The sequence below is a fragment of the Nycticebus coucang genome, chromosome 1 (genome assembly GCF_027406575.1).
Source record: "Nycticebus coucang isolate mNycCou1 chromosome 1, mNycCou1.pri, whole genome shotgun sequence".
Classification (NCBI taxonomy): Eukaryota; Metazoa; Chordata; class Mammalia; order Primates; family Lorisidae; genus Nycticebus; species Nycticebus coucang.
The window spans coordinates 67,282,913-67,300,179 of record NC_069780.1 but is presented as its reverse complement, the minus strand read 5'-3'; the positions used below and the strand labels follow the sequence as shown (position 1 = coordinate 67,300,179).

General features: G+C 39.4%; 1 long non-coding RNA gene across 1 annotated transcript in view; it reads left to right on the top strand.

Moving 5' to 3' along the window:
- The window catches only part of LOC128588516 (uncharacterized), a 32,791-nt gene extending 16,768 nt beyond the window's left edge, over nt 1-16,023 (top strand). Inside the window, exons 2-3 of the long non-coding RNA XR_008380793.1 lie at nt 8,834-9,318; nt 15,765-16,023. This is a non-coding gene — a long non-coding RNA (uncharacterized LOC128588516). The remainder of the gene's footprint in view (nt 1-8,833; nt 9,319-15,764) is intronic.
- Nucleotides 16,024-17,267: the final 1,244 nt, after the last annotated feature.

The window sequence follows — 17,267 nt, the reverse complement described above, 5'->3', positions numbered from 1 at the left end:
AATATGGATGCAACACAGCTGATTCATCCATTCATCACTTTAAGGACACTTGGATAGTCTCCGCTTTGGGGCAGTATGAATCAATGCTATAAACATTATGTAATGGTCTTCTGTAAATATGTTTCTGTTCTGTTGGATAAAAAGTAGATTGCTGGAGGCAGTGCCTATGGCTCAAGGGGTAGGGCCCTGGCCCCATACACCATAGGTGGCAGTTTCAAACCTGGCCCCTGCCAAAAACTGCAAAAAAAAAAAAACAAAAAAACATAGTTTGCTGGTTCACATGGTCAAGTATATGTTTAACTTTATAAAAAGTCAGGAAACTGTTTTCAAAAGTGGCTGTACAATTTTTGCAATTCCACCAGCAATATATGAAAGTCCCACTTCCTCTATACCCTTACAGGCACTCGGTATTATATTCTTTTTCATTTTTTAATTTTAGCTATTCTAACAGGTGTGCAGTAATATCTTGTGCCTTAATTTGCATTTCTCTAGATCAGTGGTTCTCATCCTTCCTAATGCTGCGACCTTTTAATACAGTTCCTGTGGGTCGCGGGGACCCACAGGTTGAGAACTGCTGCTCTAGGTGATTAATGACGTTGGGCCTCTTTGTGTGTGTTTACTTCCCACCCATATTTCTTTTTTTGGTGAAGTGTCTGTTCAAATCTTTTGCTTGTTTTTTATTGGGTTATTCTTTTTCTTATTATTTAGTTTTGAGAGTTCTTTGTACCTTCTGGATATAAGAATCCTTACGGGTAATATAATTTGCAAATATTTACTCCCAATATGTAACTTGTCTTCTCATTCTCGTAACACTTTCTTCTGTAAAGAAAAGGTTATTAAGGTTGATAAAATCTAATTTTTTTTCTTTTATGGATGATGCTTTTGGTGTTGTAAGCTGCTACTTCTTTGTTAAGCCACTTAATTATTTTACTTTAGCCTTATCTGATAAAAATTTATTTCGAAGGGAGAAATAAGTGTGCTTAAGATGCTTTTAGCCCCAAACAGAGCAAGAAAACTTTTATTGACTTTTTAAACATTTTTAAAATCTCTGAGCTTGTCTTCTGTGAATGCTCTCCTAATCCCAGAAAACTTTCAGATCTTATGTCTATTTAGTCTTGGCCCACTTATTAGTTTTTGTTCTTATCTGTTTACTCTTCAGAGACTCAAGCTATTGCCCTGAATAGTATGCTGTGGGATTATAGCTCACAGCAACCTCCAACTCAGGCTCAAGCAATCCTCTTGCCTCAGTTTTTCTATTTTTTAGTAGCAACGGGGTCTCACTTTTTGCTCAGGCTGGTCTCAAACTCATATCTCAAACATTCCACCTGCCTCGGCCTCCCAGAGTGCTAGGAGTGCCACCACGCTGGCCCTGAGAGAACTTCTTGAAGATAGAAGGTAGGGGTAGTGTGTTCAATTGCTATATCAGTCCAATGCCAACACATAATAGATGAACAGAAAACTTTATGTAATGAATGAATCTTACCACATATGACCACTTGAGACAAACTGGGATCATTTCTATATAAACAAAGTGAAAACAGACCTAAATGAAAAATTTGCAAGTTACTCTCTCATTAAGGAGGAACACAGAAGTGTAGTTTAATGCCTTGTAAGATAGTTTGTAGTGTATAAAAACAAATAAAATTGCCTTGTTAACTAATCAATAAATATTTAATTAAGCAATTACTGTGTGTAGGGTACTCAGCTTGTTGAGATCATTTCTTTTTTTTTTGGGGGGGGGCCAGGGCTGGATTTGAACCCGCCACCTCCAGCATATAGGGCCGGAGCCCTACTCTGTTGAGCCACAGGCACCGCCCAAGATCATTTCTAAGTATTTGATCACTTGACTTTAGAGAATACAAATTTTAAAAGAAAATAAAAATAAATTTAGAGAGAAAATACAAAAAACTTTTAGCTTAATTTTCTTCTTTTATTATGAAAATTTCTTATCCTACAATACAATAATTTGTAAATACAAATATTAATAATTTTAAAATCAATACATTGGGAACTTTTAACATATCTCCTCCATTATGTATTAAACTATTAAGATGATAAATTACAAAAAAGAGAGGAAATGGAAACACTCAAAGTCAAGATATTATGTATCCAGCAAATGTAAAACTAAATTATTACATAACTCAAAACAAAATTGTTATATATTAACGTTTTATAAAAACCAAGTGAAGATATTAAAATTAAACTACAATAATAAATTTACTAATATTTTGAGATAACTTGTTTATAATAAAATAAAAATTTTAGTGTGGGATTTGTATAGCAAACAAAAGCTACCAATTCGGATAAAAGGAAATAGAATAAAAGAGTAAAATAAAAATTGTTGAAACATTTTGTCTTTGCAACAAAACCTAATCCAGCTCTTGACCTCAGTTATTAACCAAAAGAAGATTGGTTCACAGTAATGTTTAATAACTGGTTGTGCGCAATACTCCATCTTGACATATATGAAGTAGATTTTGGCCACTGTTCTGATACTCATCCCCAAAGTAGCTTCTGGGAAAGGGAAAGTCAAAAGAATCAGTCACTTGGGCTGAGGCAGGGAGAAAGCAGGGTCATCTCATCTTAAAAAGATCAACATGTGAAGCTGAAGGACAGAACACGCCTCTTGGTGAGAAGCCAAGGCCTTCCACAACTGCAATTTATTGCCAGTTCCTCAAGCCAGTACAGTGAGATGGTATAAGGGTTAGTAGAACTGATAGGTTAGAGAATTATGACAAAAATTAATAATTCTTTCTAACTTTGTATTTCTACCAAAAGCCTTTCTAACTTGAGCATACGGAGCAGTTTTCAGACTCAAAGGCAAACCTGAAGAACTGGACTTCAAAGGGCAGCTCTGGGCATGCAGGTGGCAGGAACTGACTATTACTGACTCTGGATCAGTCAGATCTAACAGTTTCTTGGCGTGTGCGTCTCTCCTCTCATCAAAGTCCTAAAATGGAGAACATAGTTGATCTAGTTTCAGTCTTTTGCCCTCCTCCCTTTGCTACAGGAAGGCAAGGGAACTTGCAGAACTGTTCCATCAAGTCTCCCCAAAGGGAGGAGAAGTAAATTCCCTACAACAGCTCATATCTTGTTAACAGTAGAGAGGGTAATGACTGTGCAAGATAAAAACACCTGTCAGAACCATCATACCTCTTCATTTTTGTATATGTCAAGTTCATTTCTATTTTGAGTCCCATCCCACCAGATAAGGGCAAACTTTGCCTATTATTTCTTGGGGTTTCTCGATGAGATAGATAGATCATTATCTAATTTAGCGATTTTCAACCCATGTGCCACTGCACCCTGGTGTGCTATGAGAGGATCTTAGGTGTGTTGCAAAAATTTTAAAGATTATTAATTATTTTCGAAAGAATTTCAAAGCACAGTAAGTATGTATTTTTTTTTTAATTCTTTTCTGGTTTTGATCAACATAATTTAAGTGCACCGTGGAAGTTTAACTATATGGTCAAGTGTGCTGTGAGATAAAAAAGGGTTGATCTAATTGATCAGATTTTGCATCAGCTGGCCACCTGATATTTATCCCTAAGTATATTTTCGATCAGATGGCCACTTTTTGTTTTTTTTATGGGCATTTTGCTACATTTCCAAAGCTCTGTGCATTGCACGAAGAGGCACTTTTGAATTTGGACTACTGTCCTCATAGATTATTTGGAAAAGCCCATAATTTTTGCCCAAATGTCTCCTTTCTTCTGGCTGTTTACCACTTCCAACCAAGCTTTGCAGGTGCTCACAACTCCATTTTCCCAGACAAGTAAACAGCCAATTGCCTCTGGAGTCATGTCACATGTTTCAACTTTGTCAGGAAACAATGTTCACATCTCTTTTACCAATAAAACCCTCAGAATGCAAACCCTGTCATAATTCAATAAAATCTTTTTTAAAATTGCAGAAATCTTTCTCTCCTTGTGTTTCTCCTAAACTATCCTATCTCCATAAAACAACTTCATCTTTCTACCAGTTTTACAGCCCCTTTAAATAGCCCATGAGCTTAAATATTCAGCAAAGAAAGTCAGAGAATTTTGCAGGTTACTAATGCTTTCCATCCAAACCTCATAGTCTTCCCTGCCTCCACCTGTCACTGAAGCCAACAGAAGCCAGAGAGCAGAGATCAAAGGTCAGCCTGAATGGGGATAGGAGACAGAGAGGGGGGAGAGTCAGGAGCATTGGAAAAGAAAAGATACAAAGAGAAAGCCACATAAATTAATATCTGAAAAGATTATCTGTAATAGTTACACCAAGAGCAAGGATTATCATTACTGACAGATGGAAAATGACCTGGAATTATTCCAGGAATAGAGCTTGGAGGACTGTGCAGAGCCCTTTTACATAATTCCAGCTCAGATTTACAAGGTCAGGCTGAGTTCATTTAAAGGAGCAGACACTACATTGGGATCCCTAAGGAACAATTGACTATTTTTCCTGATAACCTGTGAAGGAACCTCTTCTCTTTTCAGTTTTACGAAGGGTATATGCTGTGTACAGGTGTGTGTGTGTGTGTGTGTTCACCAGCACGTATGTCTAGGAAAATAATGTTTAAGGAGAAAAGGATGGCAAGGGCTTATTAGCCCTACATTTTCTATTTCCTTTTTGAGGATCTGTGTTTATCTTACCTAATAGTAGCTAATATGATTGTGTCTTTACCATGTTCAAGGCATTGTTTTAATCCTTTACTTGCACTAATGAATTTAATCCTCACTACCACCCGAGGTAGGAACCATTATCTTCAGAGCAGGGAACTGAGGCATAGTATGAAGTAAGTAGCTGAGTTGGGATTTGAACCCAGGCTGTCTAGTTCCAGAGTCCATGTTTATGCAATTTACCTTTCTCGTGTATAGTGTGAGGATTAAACACTCATACCTCTGTTTCCCTAAGCCAATCTACTTATATATCTGTTGATGATTAATCCTACTTGTACCAAGTACCTTCTACATGTGACATTCTGTGCCTGGTGCTCTAACATTGTGTGAAGAAAAACAAGTGTAAATAACATTCTATTCCTACTCTGAAAGAACTCTCAATTATAATACTGTAATACGCAGTATGGTATCACTTATTTTTGTCCAATAGACCTAAAAAGCCTGTGATTCTCCATTTATAATTATCTAAAATTTAACATTATTTGGAAAAACACTGGCATTTATTAGGTAAGGATTCTGTATGGTCCAACATAAAACATGAACATATTAGCTATTAAGACTCAATTATATGGGTGGCACCTATGGCTCAGTGAGTAGGGCACCGGCCCCATATACCGAGGGTGGTGTGTTCAAACCTGCACTGGCCAAACTGTAACAAAAAATAGCTAGGCATTGTGGCAGGCACCTGTAGTCCCAGCAACTTGAGAGGCTGAGGCAAGAGAATCACCTAAGCCCAAGAGCTGGAGGTTGCAGTGAGCTGTGACACCTCTGCACACTACTGAGGGTGACAAAGTGAGACTCTGTCTCTAAAAAAAAAAAAAAAGATTCAGTTATATGTGAAAATATTGTACATTTTATTAATTCCTAAATAACTAAATATCATATATATAAAATTTATAATTCTTTTCATCAACTATAATATGCTAGTAAAAATTATCTCTAGAATACTTTCAGCTGTCAAGGTGTTGAATATGTATCATACTACATCTCCAATTTTATTCTTAGTAATTGTGGCAGTACATCAGAAGCCCCCAGAGAAAGGCGTTAGTGTCAGCTACGCCTAATATCTAAATCTGTCAGATTTCCCCATCAGTGATCCCAAGTAACTTTCTACAGGCATTTGCCACACTAGAAGTTTGTAGTTTGGAGTGCACAATGTGTGTGTTTTCAATGCCACGTTCAAATGTGAGCAATCAAGTTTTGTAAAGCCATGTGCTTCTGGGAATCAGAATGACGACGCTTCGTTGCTTTTTATAGCCTACACAGATGTAGCCATTCTTCCTCAGTGGCCATTCTAATTTATCTAAGAACAAATTTAGAATGAAATAACCCTCCTTTTCATGTAATGAGGAAGTTAAACGGTGGTGGGAAATTGGATAGCCAGCTTGTGCTTATTCACAAAGAGGGAAGACACTGCCCCCTCCCAGATAAACAATTCCTTCTGAGGGCCCTGCTCAGGCGTCACTGCATCCTTCTGGAAGACCTGCGTCAGACAGCGTCACCTCTCATCTTTTGCTCCATGATGCCATATTTGTGTGACTTCAACAGTGGGTACCTTGCCAGGCTGGCTCCTGCTGTTACCACGACACTGTGGCAGGTGGAGGCAGAAGAGAACCAGAGTTCATATGTTTGTCACAGGATAGAATCTCTGAAAAAAAGTGGCTGAAAATCCGAGCACCATGAAGACAAGGATATTGTCTTTCTTGCCACCATATTCTCATTGCCAGGAACAGTGCCTGGTATGTCCGTAGTAAGTGCTCCGTAAATCATTGTTAAGGGTGTGAAGGAAGAACTAAAATTTGAAATATCATTAAGAACCGACGAGTTATTTCAGATTACTGGAGAATCGGAAGCAGAGAGACAGGGATGACGTGGAGTGGGTTAAGCCCTTGAGAGAGTACAGGCGTACTGAGGGAAAACAAATGCCACGAGCCGGAAAGAAAACAAACAAACCAGACCAAAACTGAAACAGATGTATTAGTCATTCATTTGTACATCCAACAAACACTGAATGCTTACTGTGTGCCAGACCCTATTGCAGTTGCTAAAGCACAGTAGTGAATGGAATTGATGAACACTCTTACCCTCAAAGCTTCCATCCCATTGCATGGGAGAGTCCATAAGTAGGATTCAAAAGTAAATACAGCCATCAGATAAAAATAAGAAGAAAAATCAAGGGAAGGGTGACATAAAATATTAGAATAGGAGGAATTGGAGTTTTAGAGAAGGTAGCTAAGGAAGGTCTTCTCACATTGAAGAATGTGAGAAGGGATCCTTGCAGCTACCTAGCAAAGGAGCCTTCCAGCCGGAGAAGACAGTATGTGCAAAGGCCCTGTGTTTGCCTGACACACTTGCAAAACCAGCCAGTGACAGGGAATGAAAAGTAGGGAAGTAGACAATGAGGTCAGAGAGATGAGAGGATACCTGAGCATTTGGTCAGAAAGGTGATAGAGAATTAAACCATGGCAGAGTGCTGTGTGTGATAGGAGGACTTCGGCTTTTGCTCTGTGAGGGCTGGGAAGCCATCATGGGCCTTCTCTCTCTCCCCTTGTCCTCTGCCTAACATCTACTCCTCTGCGGCTCTTCCTTATGTCTCAAGGAGACCTTTCCTGATGTTCCTGTCAAACAGTTTCCTGCCGCTGTCAACCCCAGTCATTCTCTTTCCTACTGGCTGTTTTCCTTCAAAACATTTACCACAAATTAGCATTACCTATTTATTTGTGTAATATCTGTCTACCTCACAAGGCTGTGACCTTCATGAAGCAGAGATTGTTCTATTTTATTCACTACAGAACACTCTGTACTTAATTAAACCTTAAAAATATTCCCTTGTTTTCCTCTCTTGCATTTCAGTGTGCCCAACTCTCTATCTGGCCTAAGGCATTCAACTGCCTCCTTGAAGTGGAGAGAAGGTATTACTGTTATTACATTAGGAATGGAGATAGAATTAAATTAATTTGCATTTCCACACATTCAAAAGAGGACTTTGTGCAGCAAGGCAATAGGCTTGAAAAAGCTTATGAATATTATTTTTCTAATTTTTTTTTTAACAAACCAAGAGGCGAGCATTTAGTATTGGGATCCCTGCTGCCCTATCAGAGGAAGCAGTAATGAAGTTGGGTAAACCATGACTAGAAAAGGAAGACAGCCTAAGGCATGTTCCATCTGATTCACAGGGATACGTGGTAGAGGCAGGTGGTGGTAGGGGAGTCTACAGAGCCAGTGACAACTAAGGTGGCAGAGATGGCAAAGGAAACGACCTTAACCAAGCTGAGTAGGAAAATGGGCAGAGACATCCTGGCCTGAGGCTTCAGGAGCACACAACCTGTAGAATGCCCAGAGGCAGGACCATCAGCCCTCATTGGCTACAAAGCCAGGGAATATGCCTTGTCAAGTTATCTCCAAAATGTGGGCGGTGCCTGTGGCTCAAAGGAGTGGCTGGTTCAAATCCAGCCGGGCCAAAAACTGCAAAAAAAAAAGGTATCTCCAAAATGCTTTAAAAGCAATGCAGAGCATTGTATGTGGGAAGGGAGGGAGGAGGGAAAGACAGACTGACCAGAGTGGCTCATGCCTGTAATCCTAGCACTCTGGAAGGCTGAGGTGGGATGATCCATTGGATCCCTTGAGCTCAGGAGTTCAAGACCAGCCTGAGCAAGAGCAAGAGCCTGTATCTACTAAAAATAGAAAAACATTAGCCTGGCATTGTGGTGGGTGCCTGTAGTCCCAGCTACTGGGGAGGTTGAGGCAAGAGAATAGCTTAAGCCCAGGAGTTTGAGGTTGCTGTGAGTTAAGCTGATGCCATGGTACTCTAGCCTGAGGAGGCAACAGAGTGAGACTCTCAAAAAGAAAAAAAGAAAGAAAGAAAGAAAAAGAACAAGGATGGAAAAGATAGACTGTTATTGTGTTATTGTATTTATTATTTATAAAGTACCCCATGGATCTAAGCATAACATCTCCCTTCATTGTTCAAGCCACATACCATTTTCAAATACACAGATGCCCTCTTGGGCAACAGCAATCGGAAATATGAAGAAATGTACATTTTTAGGTAAAATATGACGCATTATCTAAAAGAGTTGTCAAATGATTGCATCATAAATGCTTTAGGCTTATGAGAAAAAGCAGGCCACTATTGACTAAATAATAAGCTATATTTTCTTTCCACATCTCAGGGAACAATCTACGAGTTTCCTGCATGAAGTCACCCATTTGAAGATTCTCAAGAATCCATGGGAATCCTTTATTTACACCACCAAAATGTTACAGTCAGGCAAGAACTTGAAAGTTGAATCATCTTAATGTCAGGAAAAGAAAGCACAATTATCTACAGAGGCAACTACAGACAGTTAATAGACTGAAGAAAGAAAGAGAGGGATCTTACAGATCTTTTCTCTTTAAAAGAACTGGGCCCCATTCAAAGAGGGAGGCCTATTGAAGCAGCTCAGGCATATTTCAAAAAATTACATCTTGAACAGATTGGAGTCAGTATCTACATATAGGCCAGGAAGGGTACACAGAGCAAATAAATCTAAAAGCAAATGCTGGCTGAAGAAGCCCTTGAAGATCAAAGAAGTCACATCATCCTAATCTCAAGGCTAACTGGCTATCAGCCTTTCACCTTGTGAACCACAGAGCCAAGGCCAAAGAGAACATGAGGGTAAGTATGGGTTTGGAGGTGGCATCCAATATCGGGAGACGACAGGCTTCTGTGAGATCCAAGGTCTGTTTCTGGAAATGGGAGAGGACTAGTTCCCAGATTTACCCAGCCTCCCTTGTGAGTCCAGGGAGCTAGGAAAATGAGAAAGTAGATTCAAGGCAGAGACTTAGCTCCTGCCTTTGGGGAAGGAGAGAAGTGACCCCTAAATAAAAGTACATATACCCTTAGATTGGGAAGTTTTATTACAGGGGGTTGTACTCAGGTGTAATATCTTTCAAATATCATCCCGTTTAGACTCACTTACTGGCTGACCTGTATTTCTCTAGCACTCCACATCCTCCATTATAGCTAAGGAATTAGGTGACCCAAACCCTTCCTGATGCAAGAGTAATCAGAAATTCTCCTGGGAGTATAAAACGGAGAAATAAAACAAAACTTGTTTCTTTCAGCATTGAGGGATTATAGTAAAAGAAGAGGATGGAGGGAGGAGAAGCAGGGGTGAGCTATATGTGTCTAAATCTGTCTCTGTCAGGATTTCTTCTTGGTTGGGGAAATGTATAGGTACCTCTTTGGGAACACTGAGGCTTATGACCTTTCCCCTTCCTCACTTCTAGGATTCTGGAAGTAGATTGCCTTGCATCTTTGCAGTGGTGTGGCATGGGGTTGGGGTTATATTAAAAGGAAAACAGTCTGTTGTGATCAGGCAGAGTGCGTCTCAGTTGTCTCAATTCTTGTAAGACCCAGGAGTTCCCAGATGCCTTCTGGAGATGAGGGCAGAGGACGGAGTGAGAGAGATATGGGTGAAAACTGAGTTAGAACCAGGGTTCTGACAATAGACCTACTTACATAAAGGAATGGGATGGAGCTCCCAAACCAGGAACAGGTGAATGGGATGCAGAAAGGGGGCTGAGTGAGGCTGCGTCAGACAGGGAGTCCTGAAAGGCCCAACCCAATCAGGAGAGACACAATCATGACCTACACCAGCCACAGACCACCAGCAGGTACCAGCAGAACTGTCAGGGATGGAATAAGGCCTGACCTAGTGATCACCATGTAGAGAGCACCCTAAGCCAACCACATCACAGCTGAGACCAGTGAGAGACCAGAGATCACTGAGTGGATGTGCTGACCCATCTCTCTTCCACCTCACCACAAGGATCACACAGCTTCTCAATGGAGCTGGACTTTCCTGAATATTTACATGAAATGCAAAGCTTTAAAATTTGCAGAAACAGAACTGGTTTTAATTGACAAGTTTAATTTTTTTTTTCTCTGTTGCTTACTCCAGTTGATGAAGACCTATGAAAATGCAATCAGTTACACAAAATACAAGAAAACCTAATTTTCTTTGCCTATCCAAGTGCAAGATGGTTTAAGAGAATATATATAGTATAGCCTGAAATCTGGTAATGTGATACCTCCTGATTTGTTTTTATTCTGAGTAATGTATTGCCTCTTGAGGTTTTTCTGATTCCATATAAAACTAAGCACTATTTTTTCATGCTCTTTAAAGTATCGCAAGGGTGCTTTAAAAGGGATTGTTACAATAATTAAGTAAATGAGGTGAGTGATATATTTACCAGTACGCTGTAAACATTCCAAATGGTATATGAATTCAGTACATTATACCCCACAAATGTGTTAATATATACGAGCTACCTCTTCATGATTAATAACAATAAAAAAGGGATTGGGTTAAATCTATAGACTGCTTTGGGTAGTATAGACATTTTAACAATGTTGATTCTTCCCAACCATGAGCATAGTATGTTTTTCCATTTGTTAACATCTTCAGCTATTTCTTTTCTCAGAGTTTCATAATTCTCTTTATAGAGATCGTTCACTTCCTTTGTTAGATGAATCCCCAGATATTCTATCTTCTTTGGCACTACTGTAAAAGGAATAGAGTCCTTGACTATATTTTCAGCTTAATTTTTGTTGGCATATTTAAAAGCTACTGATTTGTGAATATTGATTTTGTATCCTGAGATGCTGCTGTATTCCTTGATTACTTCTAAGAGTTTGGTAGTTGAGTCCCTGGGATTTTCCAAGTATAGGATTATATCATCAGCAAAGAGTGAGAGTTTGATTTCCTCTGACCCCATTTGCATACCCTTGATCCCCTTCTCTCACCTGATTGCGATGGCTAGAAATTCCATTGAATAGTGGTGGAGACAATGGACATCCTTGCCTGGTTCCAGATCTGAGTGGAAATATTTTCAATTTTACTCCATACAATATGATATGGGCTGTGGGTTTGCTGTAGATGACCTCTGTCAGTTTCAGAAATGTCCCTTCTAAGCCTATTTTCTTGAGTGTTCTGATCATGAAAGGATACTGGATATTATCAAAAGCTTTTTCTGCATCAATTGAGAGCATCATATGCTCTTTGTTTTTTATTTTATTTACGTGATGTATTATACTTACGGATCTACAGATGTTGAACCAAACTTGAAACCCTGGGATAAAACCAACTTGATCATGGTGTATAATTTTTTTGATGTGTTGCTGAATTCTGTTTGCTAGGATCTTATTGAATATTTTTGCATCAATGTTCATTAATAATATTGGTCTATAGTTGTCTTTCTTTATTGTCTTAGGTACTACTTCCTCTTCGAAGGTTCGGTAGAATTATGATTTGAAGCCATCTGGTCCCAGACTTTTCTTTTTTGGGAGATTTCATGTTGATGCTATTTCAGTGCTTGATATAGGTCTATTCAGTGTTTCTAATTCTTTCTGGCTGAGTCTAGGGAGGTGGCATGCTTCCAGATATTGGTCAATTTCCACCAGATTTTCATATTTCTGAGAATATAGACTTTTGTAGTAATTATTGAGGACTTTTTTGGAATTCTGAGGAGATGGTTATGTTAATCAGTTAGATGTAAGCATTCCACATTATATATCAAATCAGCACATTATAGCCCATGAATGCATTAATGTACACAGTTATGATTCAATAAAGAAAAAAAGAAAATATATATAGTAAGTGTTCAATAAATATTTGTTAAATGAATAAGTAAAACCTGGCTTGGCACCCCTAGCACAGTGGTTATGGCGCCAGCCACATACGCTGAGGGTGGCAGATTTGAACCTGGCCCAGACCAGCTAAACAATGACAACTGCAGCAAAAAGTAGCTGGGCATTGTGGCGGGCACCTGTAGTCCCATCTACTTGGGAGGCTGAAGCAAAAGAATCGCTTAAGCCCAAGAGTTTGAGGTTGCTGTGAGCTGTGATGCTACAGCACTCTATCAAGGGCAACATAGTTAGTTTTCTACTTATGCCTAGCAAACAAACTCAGTGACCTAAAGCAACACCTTTTTATTTTCCCATAGTTTCTATAGTTCAGACATACAGGCATAGCTTCACTGGGTCTGCTGAGAATCTCAAAAGGGTGCAATCAAGGCTGCTTTCATGTAGAGCTCAAGGATCTATCACAAGCTCATTTAATTTGTTGGCAGAATTTAGTCCCTTATAATTGTAGGATCTTGGTTTCACATTTTCTGGCTGACTGCTGGCAGGGGCTGTTATGAGGTCCCTGGGCATCCTCAGAGCCCAGACATTACTTGCTCACTTTTTCAAAGCCAGAAGGACACTTTCCCTCCTAGGGCTCATGTGATTAGGTCAAACCCACATAGGATAATCTTCATTTAGATTAATTTACAGTCAACTGGTTTTGGAGCTTAGTTACTTCTGAAAAATTCCTTCGTGTTTGCCTTGTAATGTAACCTAATCACGGGAATGGTACCTGATCAAATTCATAGGTTTTTGTTCTCAAAAGAATGGGGGGAGGATTATATAAGGCATACAGAAACGGAGGGCAGGAATTTTAGGGGCAATCTTAAAATCCTGCCTACCATACCTACTCTATCAGTAAGAGGAGATCTACTATCATGATCACCCAGGCTTATGAAGTGTTTTCTGCATCATAACTGGTAATATGAAGCCCTTGGAAAATAAGAGCACAAACTCTCTGACTTCTCCACACATGACCATGCTACTGAAGGGCCTCTGCTTCTTGGTGTCTTATGCCAAGATAATCATACATGGAAAGATTTTCCTTTTCTAATTGTTCTATCAACAGTTGTCTGACACTCTAGTCCTTCAATGAGTTTATTTTCAAAATAATCAATGCTTATAGATACCTTTTGTTAGGTTGGAGCTGATGGAGCTAGGAGAAAACAGGTAAATATTTAATCTCTTGAGCCCATAAACTATATCCCTATTCTCACTCCATGCCCCCAACTTCTTCTCATTGCTGAGTTTAAAAATGCTAAGTCTATGTAAATATATTTTCCATCACTATGGCATGAGTAGCTTACCATTTATGCCCAGTGCAGCACAACAATAATTATGTACTTCCTTAAATATGTGTCAGATGAAATCTGCTATATATTTTATTTAAATACTAAACTCTGGATGAGCAGAGTCTCCATATTTGTAGATGATGTAGTAAGGACATTTGATGACCGCAACAAGAAATATTAGAAAGAGCATTTGTATGCCAAAGAGACAGTGTCATTGAGTAAGTCAGGACGAATTTCTATGCATGGGCGATTGCTCATGCCCAATCAGAGAGGCAAACAAAAAGCAGACCTGAGGGGTATTTTCAAAGAGGTAAAATCAAAACTATCAAAAACACTTGTTCAGCTTTCGGGATGCATTTATCATTAATTATGCACAGATGAAAAAATAGGTCAGGTCAATCAATTTATTCACCTAACCATGATTATGTGAGGATTATAGACTGTATTTTCTTTCTTTCATGTGAAAGGCTAACACATTAAGTAACTTTACATCATTACATAGGGAACTACCAATAATTAGCAATAACGTTTATCCATTTTTTTCTTTTGACTCTTAATAAAGTGAAATGTAAATCCAATTGCCCTGAGGGGGGTTATCTAGGGACTTTAGATACCACAAGTCAGAAGTCAGGAACAGATGACATGCTGCAAGGTGATAAATAAAACCAAAAGTCTGGGATTGAGCAGTGAGTTACATCCATCTCTAGCCTGGACAGAATGTGATTGAACTATGTATTATTGAGCCCAAAGTTTGAGGTTACTGTGAGCTATGATTTCACAGCACTCCACTGAGGGCGACAAAGTGAAATGCTTGTCTCAAGAAAAAAAAAAGAAAGAAAGAAAGAACAGAGAAGCTGGGACACTTCTGTCATATATCCCCTTTTAAAAAATAATAAATATAAAAATAATTCACCGTAACAATTTTCTTGAATGTCTCAAATCATGAAATTTCTGAATCTTAAACTTGGTTTAAATTAATAAAAAGTGTACTGCGACTTGGTATAAACTTCTACTTTTATTACTCTGGGAATTGCAGTACCTGAAAAAGGTCCTTAGAGAAAAAAACACAACACCCTAGTAAGGGAGAAGGGAGAAAGGCATCTGTATATAGAAAGAAAGACATAATCTTTTGAAAATTGCACAAGTTCTGCTGATATGTTTCATCTACCACGTAGATGTGTGATTTGCCGCTTCTGTGCCAAATATTCTTTTTTTGAAAAGTTCAGATGGGGGATATGGCACCAAACAAAGAAAGAACATCTTAAAACCTGAGAATGTCACCAATATGAATGTAGTTTTGTCTTTTAAAAAAATGAGACTGCAAAAACCTATGCAAGAGTCCCAGGTCAGAGTCCATTGCAGACGTTTTCTATACCTTTTCAAAACCCATCTCCAATCCTCTTCGGCATTTTCTGTCGCCTACAGACAGAGGGGTTGGAACAACTATTCTTCTTCTTTTTTCTTTTTTTTTCTTAACTGAAGTAGCCAAGGAACCCAGATCTAGCCAGTAAAATGTGAGGGAAGGTAAGGGAAGCTGGGAATCTTACGAGGAACGTCTCCTTCTCCTGGCTAAAAGAGAAGGCAGTGAGGCATAAACTCTCACTGCTGCCTGCACATGAACACAGATGTGTTCTTAGGAGAGGCTGTTGGGAGCCCTGTTAGTTCTGACAGCCATGTGAGAAGCAGCCTGAGAATCAGAGCCACCAGCCAAAAGGCCTGATTTTGTAAGCCACTGAATAAACATCAGCAAACGGCCTCCAGATTTCTTATTATGTGAGAAAAATCATCCCCTCCTGTTTGAACAACCATCAGCCAGTCAGTCTGTTATTTGGAGAAGCATGTATTCTAACTAGACACCGAATTATTTGAGATGCTTGTGAATAAAAGGAAAACAAATACTAATTGGATGGTAACCAGAGGTGACAGCAGAGGAAAGTAAAGGTTTCTTGGTTTGTTTACTGAGCTTTGTTTTGTTTCCCAGGAAAGAGAATGTCAGTGCCTGCATCTGGATTGTGGAATCCCATCTTTCTGACCAGCCAGGCAAACAGTCTGATGGATTTTAGTATATTTTGTCATACTAAAAGGAGATCTTCTGGCTCAAGAGTAATTAGTGACAATTAATCTGCCTAATCTTTCCCCTAGGGCTTTGTATCAGAAAGGCTTGGGCAGCACAGCCGCATGGCTCCTGCTCGTCCAGAGGTTGCCCCGACAGAATCACTGCTGTGGCCATCTGGAAGCAAAAAGGAAACAAACCTCCCCAAATGCCATTAAACTGTGTCTGGGGCTGGCGGCAGGCAACAGCATCCTTCAGGGAAATGGGATTGAGTTTAAGCAATTGTGAAAAGACACTTCCTTAGCAGTGTACGCAGGAGAGAATTTTGTGAGAAAATAAACTTTACTTTTAAAAGTATATGGAGGGCGGCACCTGTGGCTCAAGGAGTAGGGCGCCGGTCCCATATGCCGGAGGTGGCGGGTTCAAACCCAGTCACGGCCAAAAACCACACACACAAAAAACAATAAATTAAAAGCATATGGAATATTAATAGAACCCATGACCCATTTCTTTATAGAACTAATCGCTATAGAACTCCTTTAAATATTAAATCCCATCATCAGTGAAGGAAGAACTATGAAACTCTCGATCTAAATTGGTAGGGAAAATGCCAATAGAAAGTTGATTAGAAATGAAGATAAAGAATCTCCCAATTCTAATGGGACAAAGTGAGGAATATTTACAGATTTATTCACTCAGGAAACATTGATTGGCTGTCTGCCAATCCACCTACCAGGCTGCATGTTGAGATAGGGTGCTTGTCCGGCTAGAGCACATGCTAGAAAGTGAGAGAGAAACTTCTAAGAAATAAGAGATCTTAATGTATCACTACACATTGTATTGCTATACATGTACGTATATTCCTACACATACATGTCTCTGAAGGAAAGGAACAGGGTAGTAAGAGAGAATATTAAAAAGGATCCTAGTTTAGATTTAGGGGGCTTATAGGTTTCCTTGAGGAAGAAGCACCAGGCTTAGCCTGGAGCATGATTAGATGCTAGTTGAATGAAGAGTGAGCACTCTAGGTGGGAGACACACGTATCCCAGTCACTTCAACTTTGTCGGAGTAGCTCCACCGGGGGAAAAATACATTATGGAGAACATAAACTAACCCCACGTGAACGAGACCTGTCCTGTCCCTTGTCAGCACTATTTCCGACTTCGGCATTGCCTGCATTCTGTCCCCTCCCTCTTCCCCCCTTTCCCAGCTAAAGACAGGCAGTGATTGACAAGTGGGGGCCCCTTGGCTGATAGTTTTTAGCAAGTTAGGAGTGGTGCCTACTTTTTTGTCCTAAAATTTCTTTCAAAAATTGTTCTTCCTGACATATCGCCCATGAGAAAAAAGTAAAGAAAACATAAGAGACTTTTTTTTTTAAATCGGAAGCACAAAGATTAGTCCCTTACCACTCATCCATAAAATTATCATTTAACCTTGGTATAGCTTTGGACTGCAAATGGAATAGAAAAGCTCCATTATGCTGGCATAGTTATTTTAGTTCTAAAGAAAAGAGCACATGCTTACACATGCACGCGCGTGCACACACATACACAGACGCGTGTGCACACACACCCTGACATTGAACAGACAT